The sequence below is a fragment of the Myxine glutinosa genome, chromosome 5 (assembly GCF_964187855.1).
Source record: "Myxine glutinosa chromosome 5, kmMyxGlut1.1, whole genome shotgun sequence".
Lineage (NCBI taxonomy): Eukaryota > Metazoa > Chordata > Myxini > Myxiniformes > Myxinidae > Myxine > Myxine glutinosa.
The window spans coordinates 150063224-150080125 of NC_136265.1; the positions used below are offsets into that span (position 1 = coordinate 150063224).

The window sequence follows — 16902 nt, forward strand, 5'->3', positions numbered from 1 at the left end:
AATAAATTTGCAAAACTTTCTAAAATCCAGTTTTCTCTTTGTCATTATGGGGTATTGAGTGGAGATTGATGAGGGAAAAAATGAATTTAAACGATTTCAGCATAAGGCTGCAACCTAACAAAATGTGAAAAAAGTGAAGGGGTCTGAATACTTTCTGAATGCACTGTACACAGTTGAGAAAATGATTAAGAGATAAATTAGGTAGTTATTTCAAAATTAATGTTATGATATACAAGCAGTCTTGTCGCAACCCGCTTAGCGACTGCCACCATGCACATGGAAAACACCAATCACCCTAAACCCCTCGTCTGTATTTTTCCCTTTTATTTCTTTATTTAGTGACAATCTTTTCCCCATTGTGCATCATTACCTCACGTGTTTACAAGGCAAATGGCGTAACCACATGTGTTACCTTTGAATCACTACAAGGCATATTATTATACGTCCGTGTGTTATGTCCATTGGGGTGGTATGGTTGGCAAGACGTTAGGGCCGTGATTGTTTAAGGAGTCGAAGAGGTGAAAATCACAGTGGCCAGAGGGGACAGTTCAGTACTGAGTATTCAGAGTGGTTAGAGTGCCCTTGAGTACAAAGTAGGTACTCTCAATTCCACCCAATGAGTGCCGGCCGCTTGTAGGGATAGGAAAGAGTAATTGGCATTTGAGAGGAAGCAATTGAGTCCCAAATTGTTAGACATGAGTGAATTCCTCGGTCGGCCACACTTTCTGCCAGTGAGAACCAGATAAGGCCAAGCCACATCGGCCCTTCATGTTTTTAGGTCCACAATCCTTTCCTCCCAGAGAAGGGTGAGATTTTTAGTCGGCCTTCCCCCTGCTGCAAGACCTGCCATCATGGGCATCCACAGGCAGCCATAAACATCAAGCTCCCAGACTGAAAGAGCACACTGCATCCAGTCAAATTAATGCTGCCACCATTGCTATCCAAATAAAGCTTTTGTTGCTGGCCTGTCCTTTTTATCTCCTGACTGATGCCCATGAACAGTTTTGCTGCCACAGACCATTCTTTACGGCTGCCCTCATTAACATTTTCCACCCCCCACCTACTCCATGGAAACCAGATTTACAGACAAATCGCCTGTTGCCCGTGTATTTTGGACATCAGGTCAAAATTTTGGGGGGTTTCTGGGTAACATGCTCCTCAATGAATGGGGTAATTTTTTTTTTCCTGTAAATGTTTAAAGAGTGGATATGTATAGAGCCAGTGGTTTTCCATTTTAACCCCCCCTCCCAGCCCCCCTCCCCCAAAATCCCATTAAAAAGGTACATTTTAACACTATAACGATGTACATGTCGGCTCACCGCCAAAGGAGAACCAAAGACATGGCATTATTTTTCATGGACAATTATTTTTGGCAATTTTGTCTGCATTGATTTTCACCATAAAAAAAAAAAAGACATAGTCTAACAACAGCGTAGTCAGGCTTGGATCTGCCGAGGGGAGGATCTGCTGTCCCCCTGTCATGTGACCAGATCCTCAGCTTTGATTGGTGGACGTTTGTGAGGGGAATACATAATACACACACTGGACGGACAGACAAACTGTTCCAGACAGCATTGCTCCAAGGGTTACACCATAAAAATATGGCTGCCAAACCACGTGACAGATGACGGACGGATGACGGCATCAATTTTTTTTTCTCAACCAATTTATCCCTAGATCACGGTCAAGAATTTTCAAACTAATCGGATAAGGTGTTCTACTTGTCGATTTATAACGTCATAATTAAGGCACCTATGACATCATCATTAACAAATGTTATTCCCCATGGAGAGTACTTTACAATGAGCCACCTTTCAATTTTTTCCATGGAGCGGTTTCGGAGATATAGAGGTGCAAAGTTTTACGTGACTTGTGACATCATAATTATCATTAAAAATTATACAGGGTTCCTGTGCGGTTCCTATGCGGAGAATTTTGTGTCAATGAGACCAATGGTTGCAGAGAAAACCAATTTCAAATGGAATAAACCTGCAAAATGACAGCGGAGGGACATACATACATACACACGCTGTTCCAGATGGCATTGCCCTATGGACTGTGCTGTAAAAATCAAGTTTATCCAAAGGTGCACGCATTCACATGGAAAAAAAACACTTTATACGAGCAATTGTACTTTCTGGGAATATTTTCACCGAACTTTCAACAAAGTGGGCCGACTTACAAATCCAATTTCATCTTGAACAGTCTCTCCAGAGATTGTTAGATGGAATTTTATTCAGTATTTAGTGCCCGCAATCAAGATGGCGAGTAATTCCAACGCTCGTCCGAAGCAGCTGTGATTGATGGGAGTGGAGTATTGACAACTGTGGTATACACGGGCATTCCTTGAGCGTCAAATTGGGGTGGAGGGGTTGGGGGGAGGGTGTTTAACTACTTTTCCTTAGTACGCTGCAGGAACTTTTAACTTTTGGAGAATCATACTCACAAAAAACCAAGTTTAATGGACATTTTAGTTGTAATTCGGCCCAATCTGGACTTTTTTTCTTCTCCAACTGACTACATTCCATTTATCTCAGTGTCAGATTTCCATTTCAATTCACCGATTCCAGAAACTAACAAAATCACGACAGGACATTAAAAAAAACCAAAAAAAACTTTAAAACCAGGTTGGCAAGATTTTCGAGTTACTGGAAACTCAGCATTTTTTATGCCATCGTATGTACACATACATGTAGTGTTTGATTAAAAAAAAAAAGTGGTAAACACCTATTCCTCGTTTTGTGAGTGAGCAGAAGCTCGGCTGTTCAATAGCAGTAGATATCTATATAAGAATATTATTTCATCAAAATGTGATACACGCGATGGTTTCATCCAGAAAATGTGGCTTTCCTTGAGGGTGTGATAGCCATCATTCAGAGTGCCTGATGGATAACACAATGTGGGAGATGTTTTGAAATGAACATCACATCTCCATATTTGCTCTAATCTTTGGGGACACTGGATCAACAGCATACCAGTCGACTGTATTTTAATCTAATCCTCGTCAAATACATGCATATTCCCTCCATCTAGATTCAAATATCTGGCTTGCTCTCGCTCTGCTCAAGCAGGATGTCTTGCAAATCAGTGCTGTTGTTAACACACCTATTTCGGCTGAGAACACCTTCTTTGCACCTAATCCGAGAAGCATTCAGCATCATGCAAGGTACCGACTCGTACTTTAAACTGCAATTTCTGCCTCAGAATTACATTTACCACCAAGTCCAGCAAAATAAATAAATAAATACGGCACAAACATAAATAGTGCAGTAGATATAAAGCTGTTTGTTTTCACATTTAAACATGCACAGCTATACACTTGCATTAGTATTACATTGATCAAAGGAACATAGGCACAAATCATACGCAGGACAAGAATAGGGGATCTTGGTGTAATTTTTGTATTCATTACAAGGACGTGAGTAGACAATAGATAGACTTAGCAGTATTTGGGATTTTAACCTGCGATTCCTGGAAAGGCCAATCCAGAATAGTGCATCATACTTTGTGAAAGCCTCCTAACTAAATCTTTAGCAGTCCTAACTGTTCCCATCTAATGTAGTTGTGCCAGGGAAAGTTTTGACTTAATTCTTCATACAACAGGCTGGCCAGGCCTGACATCAAACTACAAATGCAGGAATTTGTTCAGCGCGCCAGTGACGACTTGCCTACTCTTCAAAATAGACACCAATACATTTAAAGTTCACCAATGAGCATTGTTGACAAACAGCTTCACCGCATTCTGACGGACCACACACAGCCCTATGTGTCACCCAGCCTGCCAAACACCAGGATTACAGTCTAGGCTGGTTGGGATGAAAGCGTGTTGAAAATGGCAGGCAAGATGGTGCAAAGACAAGTGTGCATACCTCCAAGCTATCCTTCACGTAACTATGACAATTGGTGTGCATTTGAAACTCCCAAAACCAGATGCTGCTCCTCCTGAAAACTTCTCTCAAATGTGTGTGTGTGTATGTATGTATATATATATATATATATATATATATATATATATATATATATATATATATATATATATATATATATATATATATATATATATATATATATATATGTATATATATATATATATATATATATATATACACATGTATATATATATATATATATATATATATATATATATATATATATATATATATATATATATATATATATATATATATATCTACGGTTTTGAGATTTGTACAGTTAACTCAATAAAGGTTAAAGGTTAAAGGTTTGCCCCCCATATTTAGTCACACGAGCAACATGTAGCCTCATTTGTAGTATAGTTATGTCTTAGTATATGTGAGAGTAGGCCCCTTCCAGTGTTAATCCTGCGTTGTGTAAAGACAGGAGGATAGGCCCTACTTCTACAAACCATTCCACGTCCATAGGCTCGATCCATTGCGGCTAAAAAGCCCTGGTTGTGTTGGGCGCGAGTTAACACAAGGTAGGCCTCGGAAGGTGGAGGAGGGTTGAGGTCGGCGCAGCGGCGAGGCGATGATGGTAAGAATGAGCCACCAATCAGGGCTCACAGCGTGTGGCTGCAGCACAGCGTCACAGGACGTGGTTGGGACATTCGATCGGGCTAAGGGCGTGGCAATAAAACCCTTTGCGCGAAGCCCCCACCGCAGTTGCGCGCTCGTCAAGTTATGGGAGAGGTGTGCTGAAAGAAGTTCCGAGTTCTGAGAAGGGAGATGCGCTTGAAGAGGATCACTCGCACTGTATGAACTTGGTTACGAGGAATACGTGGGCGCAGCCAGCGCGGTTATAACTTGCGTGGTTCAGCCAAAGCGAGTGAACGCGGCTGAATAACCGCCAGCCACGCAAAGTCCGCCCTCTACCGTTCGCCCCGAGATTACCCGTTTTGTTCGAGCGACACGATACGAGTTCTTGCCTTCGCCTACCTCCATCTCCGCGGGATGTGCCGGGGACCGTGGAGAGCCGGACGGGGCCGAGCCTGGACAACCACCGCAGCGCTGGAGAACATCATCCTGCCCATCTGCAATCCCCGTGTGAGTGTGTCAGACGGGCCCGTTTGTCCTTGGGTTTTAAGAATTAAGACTGTCTAAGTCTTAGACTTAGAAGACAAGCTTCCCTGTCTCTTCATCCTGAGCTGTACATACGTGCATAATAATTAAATCTATTTGTTCTTCCTTTTCTTCTGAATTTGATCGTCTTTGTGATTTCTCCATTGACTAAGCGTGGCACGGGTAAAACCGCTTGAATCGGGTTCCACTATCTATAACGGCGTGGATCACGTATACGCAAACCGCTCGGCGTATCACCATCACACGTGGTTCGTGCGAGGCTTATTTCCTCGCTTCCAGGGCAGCGCCTAGTACTTAGCGAATTTGGTCCCGAAACCCTATTTGGCGCTGTCTGGAAGGGACGTAATAGGTCTCGGGTCACGCCAGGCTAGTAAAGACAAGGGGATTAATCCCCCCTTGATAAGGGGAGAAGGCCGGCGACAGATCCACAACAATATCTTCTATATATATATAAAAGAAAGTTTTTGTTTGTTTGTCTGTCTGCACGCGCTAATCTCCTGAACGTTGAAAGATAGGAGGAAACCTCTGACACAAAAAATGTCGGGACGTGCCCCGGGTAGGATTTTAGGCTACGTGGCGAGGCCGGTCGAGGCCGCCTCGGCCGGGCTGGACCCATTTTGCAATTAAAAGCTGAGCTGAATTATCGTAGTCAATCTTCTAGGGCCACGAGTAAAAGCTGAATTATAGTAGTAAATTCATTCAAAAATAACCAAAAATGTCGGGACGGGCCCCGGGAAGGTTATAGGCTAGGTGGTGAGGCCGGTTTATGCTGCCTCGGCCGGGCTGGGCCAATTTCGCAATTAAAAGCTGAGCTGAATTATAGTAGTCAATCTTCTACAGCCACGAGTAAAAGCTGAATTATAGTAGTAAAATCATTCATAAAGAACCCGGGCAACGCCGGGTGCTTTCGGCTAGTATATATATATATATATATATATATATATATATTATATATATATATATATATATAAATTCAAGAAACAGAGGTTAAAACATGGAGGAACAGATTACAGAAGGGTGAGAGACCAACATACCAAAAATGGAGCAGTGGAGAACCGGCAAAAAAGGGACAGTGAATATGGCAAGGACCAAACAGACAGGAAACGTGACAAGTAAGAACACATGGAGATAACCAAGGAAGAGGGCATAAGCTGATGAAAAAAAAATAATAATAATAAAAGCTGACAATCAAATGTGGAAAAGTGCAGGTGAGCTAGAGCAGTGATGGTGAGAAAGGAAGAGATCTGGAACGTCACAAGATGGCAATAGGTCACCATTTTAAAGGTGTGGGAGGAAGAACACCACGTTAAAATCTGAAGCAATTTCACAGTTGGGAAGGACCAAACAGTCAGCCTAGATGTGGGGAGGTTAATTATATATGGATTGAATGGGTAAGGGGAAAGGTGGGGCAAAACCAGATACGAGGCAGCAGAAAACCATGAGATAACCAGGCCGTCGGTGGTGGAAGAGGATCAGATCTTGGACCTTAGCTTCTTGCCAGTCATTCTAATAACCAGAGCCTTGCATTCCGCTGCTTCTCAGGGCACAAGGTGAGATCTGGTGGTACTCATCAACAAAGGAGGCCCTGCAGATGAAGGTCTTGTATACTATTATGAGCCAAGAGTGGCCAAGCCGTCACTTGGCCCTACAAATTATTCCGACACTCCCTCCTAATCCTGCAATTCAAGCTTAAATATATGATCAGCCCAGGAAAGGTCATGGCAGATTTTGTCCAAGAAGCCCCAAAATCTACAGCTCTGCCAGAAGAATGCAGAGGCAATTTTGGAGACTAGCCATGCAGTCTTTTTATGAAGACAGAGTGAATGTATAGAATACGGAGGCATTGAATGCCATCGCTTCGAATTTTCTCTATAATTGGCAGACATATATATGCTGCTGAAGTCTGCCTGCTGTTTGTGCGATAGATTTTCCAGCATAAACTGGCATTCTTAGCCTAAATATTATCCCCAGACACAAAGAGATCTTTTATACAAACCAGGAACAGGATAGGTCCCAAGGCACTGCCATGAGGAACAACAAACTCGAAGGCAAAGGCAGGAGAGAGGACACAAAAGAATCACAGATTACTTATGAGCACAAATAAAACTAGCCAGGCAAAGAGAAGCCCCCGGATGCTCATGGCAAACACTTATTGACCAAATGGATCCCAGATGGTGTCAAATGCTTGGGAGATATCCAGAGGGTCTCCTCAACCCTCTTGCTTTATGGTCTGAGCAGCAAGCCATTGCAAATAAAGAAAAATGAGGACTGGCAGGATAGCCTAGAGGCATGCACACATGCTTCTGAGACATCGTCTAGATTTTGAGGCTCGACCCTGCTATAAACTGCCATCCTGGTATTTCACAGACAGGACGATACATCAATGTGCTCACAGTTGTTTTTTTTGGATGGACATCTAACAGGCTGATCCATCTGCTAGCATTAGTTGGTGGATGTTAAGGTTCCCACACTCCTTCACGAAGAGTGCGCGAGTTATCGCCGGTACCTTTGATAAATTCCAAATTCCTGCCTACAAGGTAGCAAGTAGTCTGGTCTTCTTGGAGGTTCCTCGGCACAAGGTTATGTTGCTTGCTATTGTAGAGTATGGTTGCGGACAAAAACTTTAACACAGTAAACAAATTGACCAGGTAGTTTACAAATTTAATGTGAAAGGCTTTGTTTGGACACAAATGGAAACCAATTCAAAAGTAGAAGGAGCATATCTGTTGTGGTGTGATAAAGATGGAAGTCAAACTGACAATTGAAGAAGAGGTTGGGATTGACATCTGTCAAGATAGACTCCATTATTCCTCCTTCCGCGGACAATTGAAGAAGAGGTTGGGATTGACATCTGTCAAGATAGACTCCATTACTTTGATGACTATTGGAAGAAGGCAAATGTTCTGTAGTTCAGATGGAGAGTTTTTGCACCTTTCTTACAGATAGAAATAACATCAGTCACCTTCCATAGTGAGTTTAGAAGGATCTCCAGTACACTGGTGTCCTGAGGAACATAATACATCAAGGTTGTCCAGATACTATTCCACAACTCCACCTTTGCACATGACAAGCTCACTTGCTCCAAGAAGTAGACTTATATGGAGAGAGAGACAGAAATTACGAACCTGAATATCGCAAGTTGGGTTTGCCAAGATTAAGCAACCCCAGTAAAATTGAGAAACAAGACCGAAAGTCTAACAGCGGCGTAGCCGGGCTTGTAATATATTATAAACCACAAACCCACATGATTAGCATTTTAAACAGTTGCCTAATGCTGTTTATAGCGTCAAACAAAGACATTTGGGGGAATCTCAACATCCGTGAGGTAAGTTTTACTTACAGAACTGAGGGAAGATCTACCATAATCTATATGCCCCACAAGGATTGAGTTAATAATATGCTATCAAAAAACCGAGGCGAATTCGTTACTTCTGCGGTTGTTAGTACCGTACACCACTTATCATTGATCCATGAACCATACACCGCTTCGATCCATTAACTTTGTATTCACGACATTGGGATTAAAGTGTCATTGTCATATATACTATATTTATATTATTATTACGAAAACGATACTACTGAAACGATACACTACTGTATTAAGAAACCTGGGCTTAATTTGTCCGAAGCAGTCCGAAGGTGAGGCATGAAGCCTAAGGCCTATACGTACAGTTTGTTGGAAGAGATGCAACGCTGATGCTTTCGATATTTGATGGTCATTTTAACAATTGGTTCGTTTGTGTTTCACACTGAATGAAAAACGTAGGAGTAGAGCATGGCGATTGTGATATATGACAGGTTCGATGATATGTTCGGCCTGAACAAAATTGGAATAAAAATGCTGGAGTGTGGAGACTGGAGAGTCAGCCGCCATAATGACAGACGTAATCTCGTCACCCTGTCATGTGACCAGATCCTCAGCTCTGATTGGTATACGTTTGAGGGGACATACGGTTGCACAAACACCGTTCTAGTCGGCTTTGCCCTATGGGCTACGCCGTAAAAATCCAGGCTTTGAAAGAACATTCCCATGGGTGTGGATGGACCCAGATAAAGGAATAGATCAAGCAAATGTATCTGCTTAATGCGAGACTGTAATCCCCATTGGCTGCAGTCATTTTTGAACGCTCAGGTGCATCCTTAACGCATGTACACATCACCAATATAAAATGTGAATGTTGATTTGCGCATCCATATCACAAATCCCTGTACGGTCAAAAATTGCAACAAAGTTTATCCTCAGCAATGACATCTATGATGGCTGCATATCACGTTCCTGGCTTGCAGATCAGAGATGAGACATCTCCTTTCTCAGGTGTGAATATACTGAGCAGCAGCAAGGTGTAGATGATACTTGCTCAATGGGGAAAAAACCTATTATTCACAAAAGCCACAAAAAATTGCTGGTCCTTAACTGTAGATGGAAGTTGTCAAGAAGCAGCAGCAGCAGCAGCAGCAGCAGCAGCTTCGCAACATGGAGAATACAAAATACTACAAAATATCATATTCAATACATTTATATAATTAAATTGATATATTTGGAAAAATTACATGCCCAGACCAGGAATCAAACCCAGGTACGGTTTTCCAGAGGACCCGAGTTTGATTCCTGGTCTGGGCATGTAATTTTCCCACATATATCAATTTAATTATTTAATCCTGTTCATTCATCCAATTGATTGACCACGTTCTGGTGTGCGATAGAGAAGCAGATGGAACACGTGAAAGATGAGGAAGTTTTTGTGGTAGGAGGAGACCTAAATGGACATGTGGGAAGGAGTATAGACGGTTTTGAGGGAGTTCATGGGGGTTACGGATATGGTGTGAGGACTGGAGAAGGTGAAAGAATTTTGGAGTTTGCTGATGGAGCTGGTTTGTTGATTTGTAATACTCAGTTCCAGAAAGGGGATAATAAGCTTGTTACATACACGTCAGGTGGGTCGATGACAACCGTTGACTACCTGATGGTTCGTAGGCAAGATTGGGGGCACCGCCGGGACACAAAGGTGATCCCGGGGGAGGAGGCTGTTTCACAGCACCAATTGGTTGTCTGCGACATAAGGGTGAAAGGTATGAGGAGAGCTCGGCAGGTGAAGTACCAACCGAGAATAAAGGTGTGGAGGTTGAAAAAGGTTACAGTGAGGGAGGCATTAAAAGAGAGGCTGAGTATGGTAGAGGATGATGTGGTTGAGATGGTGGTTGAGCTTGAAAGTGGTTGGATGTCACTGAAATATAGTCTGTGGGAGCCGTTAGTGAGGTATGTGGATGGACAAAAGGACCACCGAGGCAGTCGGAAACATGGTGGTGGGATGATGAAGTTGGAAAGAGGCTTGACGAGAAGAGGAAGAAGGTGAAGGGTACGGGGACAGAAGAGGCAGGGCATGAAAGTTCTAAGGCAGCCAAGAAGGCTGCAAAGAAAGAGGTAGCAAAGGCCTAGGAGGCATATTGGAAAACGTTGGGAGAACGCTTGGATTCGAAGAGGGCCAGAAAGCGGTATTCAGGATTGCAAAGCAGATAGCGAAAGAGTTGCAATGTGATGGGGGTGAGTTGCTTGAAGGATGAAGTGGGACAAATCGTTGTGGACCCAGATGGAATTAAAGGAATATGGAAGAGATATATGGAAATGCTATTGAATGCAGAGAATGAATGGGACGGCAACATAGAGAGTAACCCAGTTTTAGGACCGGCAGAGAAGATAACTGAGAAGGAAGTTGAGGAAGCGATAGAAGCAATGAAGAGTAGAAAAACGGGAGAGCCGACGGGAGTTGTGGAAGATATGTTGAAGGCAGCGGGAAGTTGGGGTGTGTAGAGAATGACAGAGATCTGTAATCTGGTGGTGAAAGAAGGCCGCATTTCAGTGGATTGGGAACCGAATACCGTCGTCCCTCTATACAAGGGGAAAGGTGACCCTCTGGACTGTGGCTCGTATAGAGCGATAAAGTTATTGGAGCATGGAATGAAGGAATTGGAAAGGGTGTTGGAGAGGAGGATAAGGAAGAAAGTGAAGATCGACGAAATGCAGTTTGGATTTATGCCAGGAAGAGGAACTACAGACGCACTTTTTATTGTAAGGCAGTTGCAGGAGAAGTACATGGAGAAGAGGAAAAAGTAGTTTCTTGGGTTTGTTGATCTGGAGAAAGCATCCGATAGGGTTTCCGATAGGGTTTCACAGGAAGTAGTGTCATGGGCATTGAGGAAGTTAGGAGTGGAGGAATGGTTGATCAGAGTAGTGATGGCAATGTACGAGAGAGCGCGCACAGCTAGCTGTAAGGACGAAGGACGGGAACAGTGGTGAGTTTGAGGTGAAGGTGGGAGTGCATCAGGGGTCGGTAAAAAGTCCACTAATATTTGTAGCTGTGATGGAGGTGCTGGCTCGGAACAAAGGAGGGTTTACCGTGGGAGTTGTTGTTGTATGCAGATGATCTGGTGTTGATTGGGGGAGAGTATGGATGGACTGAAGGAGAAGATGAACAAGTGGAAGAAATGTATGGAGGCAAAAGTTCTGAAGGTGTATATTGGAAAGACGAAGGTGATGGCAAGTGGTAAAGCATGTGGTGAGGTGGAAAGAACTGGGAAGTGGCAGTGTGCTATGTACGGGAAGGGTGTCTGAGTGAACTTCATTCAATGTACAATGTGCGCTGAGTGGGTTCATCGAAAATGTAGTGGTCAGAGGGTCATTAACCAATGTGGCAGCTACATTCACGTGTAAGGTGTGCACAGAGGGAGCTGCAGATGGAGGAAATGTTGAGTGGGATCTTGGAGACGGAGTGAAGCTGGAAGGTGTGAAAACATTTTGCTACCTAGGACACTTGCTGAATGGAGAAGGTGGATCAGACTCGGCAACGTTGCTAGAGTGAGATGTGCATGGAAGAAGTTTCTGGAACTGAGCGAGTGGCGTGCTGACGAGGAGGGGAGTGTCGTTGACGCTGAAGGGAAAGGTGTATGCTGCATGTGTGAGAAGTGTTATGATTTATGGGAGCGAGACATGGGTAATTAACGTAGAGCAGCAACGAAGGCTGGAAAGGCAAATGGTTCGGTGGATGTGCGGAAGACAAATGATGAATTGCGAAAGATGATGGGAATAGAGCCTGTGATGAATGCTGTGAAGAGAAACAGGTTGAGCTGGTTTGGCCATGTGTTGAGGAAGGATGAAAGTGACTGGTTGAGAAGCGTGATGGAAATGAATGTAGAAGGAAGTAGAGGACAGGGAAGACTGAGAAAGACTTGGCTCAAGGTGGCGGAAGATCAATTAATTGATTAATTACTTCATTATTATCGATTAATTAAGTACTTATTTATTTCCTTTCTTTTCTGGGCAATATCTCAGGCACCTTTTGAGCTAGGAAGCTGATATTTGTACACGACAATAACCAAGCGATTTGACTGTAAATTCTATATTTTATTTATTGATCAATCAATCAATTAATTATTTCTTCTTTTCGATTAATGACTTATTTAATTAATTTTCAAAAAGTTACAGCTTCGGATAAAACACTGGTGGTTGAGATATGCTGTTAGCCAATTGATTAATTATTTTAGAATTGTTGTTTATTGATTTTAATTATGCAATTAAATCAATCAATTATTGCACACCTCTCCCTCCAAATACAGTCTCTATGTGCCGCGCGCTGGAGGACGTTATATATTTATTTGGCATGGGGGTGGTTTTATCAACTTTGAATGCATCTGTACTTGTGTTTCATTTTTCTGCTCTCATTAAGATTTAAGCTCATATATCAAGCAGTTGGCTTGTGACTTGTAGCTCAGGCGCTGCACATTATACTGCACTCGTTAAAGGACGTTTGATTCCTGCAGCTTGAGCAATGGTGCTTTTAAATTTATCAACTTCCTTTCATCGATTACTGTCCATCACCTCAGTACAAACTGCAGTATACTGGTCTAATTCTGCCTTCTGGTTTGACACTGTGATGTTGCACAAAACATCACAGATGGCTCTGGAAAATGTAGCCTACGAGACACGCAATAGTGCCATTTTAAAAGCTCGATTTCAGGTAAACGTTAACACGGCAAAGCAATAATCCGATAAAACAAAACCGTTTGTGGCTCATCGGTGTTAAGCACCCAATATTTTTCTTCGAGGGTTCTTGAGCACCAACGTAGTTGGCAATAAATGATGGTGGCAATAAATGGAGTTTGTGACAAAGATGACATCCTCCGAGAGAAACGTTTCTGTTCGGCATACAATGTCGGGAGCTGCCTCAGTAAGCCAAAGAGGAAGTATTGGTATTATTCGAAAAGGGATCTTCAATATTGATGGACCACACAGGGAGAGGGGTGGATGAGATGGGAGGAGCGGGGCTACAGGACGTGTCGTGGGGTCGTTGGCAACAGGGGTCTGTTAGGGAGAGGTGTTTGACAGGAATAGTAACAGGAGATGAAGAATAAACAAGAATGACCGCACTGTGGTCACAACCTGTGAAGGAGCGGGGCTACAGGACGTGTCGTGGGGTCGTTGGCAACAGGGGTCTGTTAGGGAGAGGTGTTTGACAGGAATAGTAACAGGAGATGAAGAATAAACAAGAATGACCGCACTGTGGTCACAACCTGTGACAAAATCCGGTAACGGGCCCATTGGGAAACACGCTTTTAAGGCACTCTTAAAAGATGAACAGCACGATTGGGAAACACATTTAATGTGCTATTAACCCTTTGAGTATGGGATTTTTTTTATTTTATAAAAATACCCCCGGTACGAGATTAATTTGGCATTTTGGTAAGGGAATGCAACCACGTACTGACTATCTATTTATAGGTATAGTCGATGACGTGTAGTAACGTCATCCATACACAAAACTTTTTCGCAGGTTGCGGCACTGGACGTCATCCGTACTCAAAGGGTTAAAAAGATTAACTCAACACCTGTCATCCATGTCACCCTCCCCACAGTTATATCAGAACAAACCGATTCATCACACAGTCATGGGTTTCTTAACCACAATATAGGGCCATTCAAAAATGACGTAATGCTTTTTTTCCCTTTTTTTTTCTTTTTTTTATAATTTGGGCAACGTTATGCAACGCAACGCAAGGAAAAGGAGTTTGGAAGCTGTGAAGATGATACGAACAAGAGCGAGAATTGCTTTGCAATACATGCACCTTTACTTTTTAACAAACTTTAAAATTGACAAAACACCCTGAAACTCGAACTTGTTCTGCAACTTATCATAATAAAGTTTCAAAATTTCAAAATCAAGACTCTCTGCTCATCTTCACTCTTTCATTCCTCTTTTCTCCTGCCTCTGGAACAAACTCCCTCATGCTCTTCAATCCTACTCCTCCCTCCAGTTCTTTAAAACAGCTGTTCACCACCATCTGTTGTCTTCCCCCATCCAAAACCTTGATCTTTTCCAACCCTGTTCTACCCCCGTTAATACACCCCAAATCCACCTCTTTCAATCTCCAACTTCATTCCTGAAATTCCTAGTAGTGTCAATTTGCGTTATACCGTGTACCCCTCCACCTCCCCCCCCCCCCCAGCCCACTCCCTTCCACAGGTCTCCCGATGTCCCTGTTCTCTGTTGTGCTTGTGTGCTTCCCTCTCTCTCCCCATCTTGTCTCTCCCTCCCTTTATTGTTTTATGTGTCCGTTTATGTTTTTTGTGTTTTCTGTGCTAGCTCTTACACGAGCCTCAATCTTGTATACAAAAAAAAAAAAAGAAAAAAAAAAAAGGCTTGTGCTAAGTTTGAGTCGAATATGTTACAGGGTATGGGGGAAAAGTCTGAAAAAAACCACAAGTGGGACGGAGGTGATGGGGAAGGTACGGTGGGTACAGTGGGTACAGAGAGGGATGGGTTTGGGACACAAGATTTAGAGGCAAACACAGAGTTGAGCATTTAAGGGACGTAGAGCATCCTCCATTCTCCAAAATCACATCCTCCATTGGATGGATGGATGGATGGACAGACGTAGAGCAAACCTATAGTCCCCCCCAGGTAGGGGACTAATAAAGGGAGGAAAATACATCTCGGATAAAATAGGAGTTCTGTATTTGGTGTACATAATATGTGGATGGGTCCTTCAAATTGATTGTTAAATAGCTATATGCAAAGGTAACACAGCACACCTTGAGAAAGGATAGGCCACTGTAGTAGCATCACACAAGCGTTTTATGACTCCAGATACAGTATATAATCGTTTGTTTATGAGAAGCAACATTAGCGAGGATATCGAAAGAGCAAATTCATCGTAATCGTGTTTAAAAGGACCATATCCACATCCGTTAGCCATAACAAGCGAATATAGCCAACATATGGCACTATTGGGAACAAAGTCGTTGGAACAGCAATGACAGAAAGACCGTGGCCATTCTGAGTAAATGGATCTCCATGGTCAGGGATGAGGATAAAATGACGTCATAGACGATGGAATTCATGGTTTCTCTGTCCACGTTACATCTACCCAGAGCGTCACACTGTCCAAATGGATAAACTCGTTCAACCGATCAGTCGTCGTTTTGCAACTCATGATGGAATATACATATACTAACCACGGAAATATGGGAAAAGATAGGTTTGTAAAGTTGGGAAAACCTTTCGAAAGCGCGAAACTTGGAGATTCCAGTTAGCGACGCGTAAACGCCGATCGCAGGCTCGAGCAATCGATGTGGAACGAGCGATTACACACGTGGTGACTGAAAGTGAACGAAGTCATTGACATTAAACAACCGGATAACTCACCCAAGTGCGGCCACTTAAAAAGTTCGTTTAACCACGAGGGGAACTGAAGGCGTTTCCACGACGACAAGGTGTCCGTGAGGATGTGCTGGCTCCGGTGCTCGCAGGCGATCCAAACAGCGCTGGATAAATATGTAAAGTTGGAAGTTTTTGTTTTCGTTGTGATGTAGGGAGGACGAAACTCTATCCGTTAAAAGTTGTTGGTGAGCTGTAAACCCCGCCCCTTAAAGGTTGTGAAAAAATCTGTACACCCCGCCCCTTAAAGGCTGTTGGAGTGCTGTTAACCCCGCCCCTTAAAAGCTGTGAAAAAATCTGTACACCCCGCCCCTTAAAGGCTGTCAGAGCTGTAAACCTCGCCCCTTAAAAGCAGTCAGTGCTATTAACCCCGCCCCTTAAAAGCTGTCAGAGCTGTAAACCCCGCCCCTTAAAAGCTGTCGGTGCTATTAACCCCGCCCCTTAAAAGCTGTCAGAGCTGTAAACCCCGCCCCTTAAAAGCTGTTGGAGTGCTGTAAACCCCGCCCCTTAAAAGCTGTCAGTGCTATTAACCCCGCCCCTTAAAAGCTGTCAAGGATGTTGGAGTGCTGTAAACCCCGTCCCTTAAATGCTGTGAAAAACCTGTAATCCCCGTCCCCTTATTGGCTGTCGGAGAGCTATTAACCCCGCCCCTTAAAGGCACCACCAGGTGAGGAATGTAGTGTTCAGTTACAGAGCGAAAGGCAGGTTATTGGTTCACGAGTTATCAAACAGAGTGACCACTATATTCGTCATGGGTGTCTGTCTGTCTTTCTGCCCGCAGCATAACTACCCGATGATATCATCAGATATTGATGAAACTTTGGTGGAAGGTTGATATTCCAAAATATTCATTCCAAATGAATTAATCTATTCATTCCAAAAAAATTTTTCCATCTCTTACAGTTACAGTGCCTCTTTCATACATTCCCTGAACTCTCCAGAACTCCACCCATCCTTCAGCGTCCTCAACCGTATTTTTGACTCGAAGGTCGCAATAAACTCATTTTGCAATAAATGTTCGTTTCCCATCAATCGCACATTTTTCAAAATCCAATCTCACCCCTCCCCTCCAAATCTTCCCCATCACCCCTTCCCTCCAAAACTTCCCCATCACCCCTTCCCTCAAAAACTTCCCC

The 16902-nt window shown here is 43.2% G+C and overlaps 1 protein-coding gene across 1 annotated transcript in view; it reads right to left on the minus strand.

The window, feature by feature from the left end:
- Positions 1 to 16091, minus strand: part of LOC137412662 (syntaxin-binding protein 6-like) — a 72360-nt gene extending 56269 nt beyond the window's left edge. Inside the window, exon 1 of the mRNA XM_068097950.2 lies at positions 15755 to 16091. The gene's annotated coding sequence lies outside the window, so the exon portion shown is untranslated. The remainder of the gene's footprint in view (positions 1 to 15754) is intronic.
- Between the last annotated feature and the right edge of the window lie 811 nt (positions 16092 to 16902).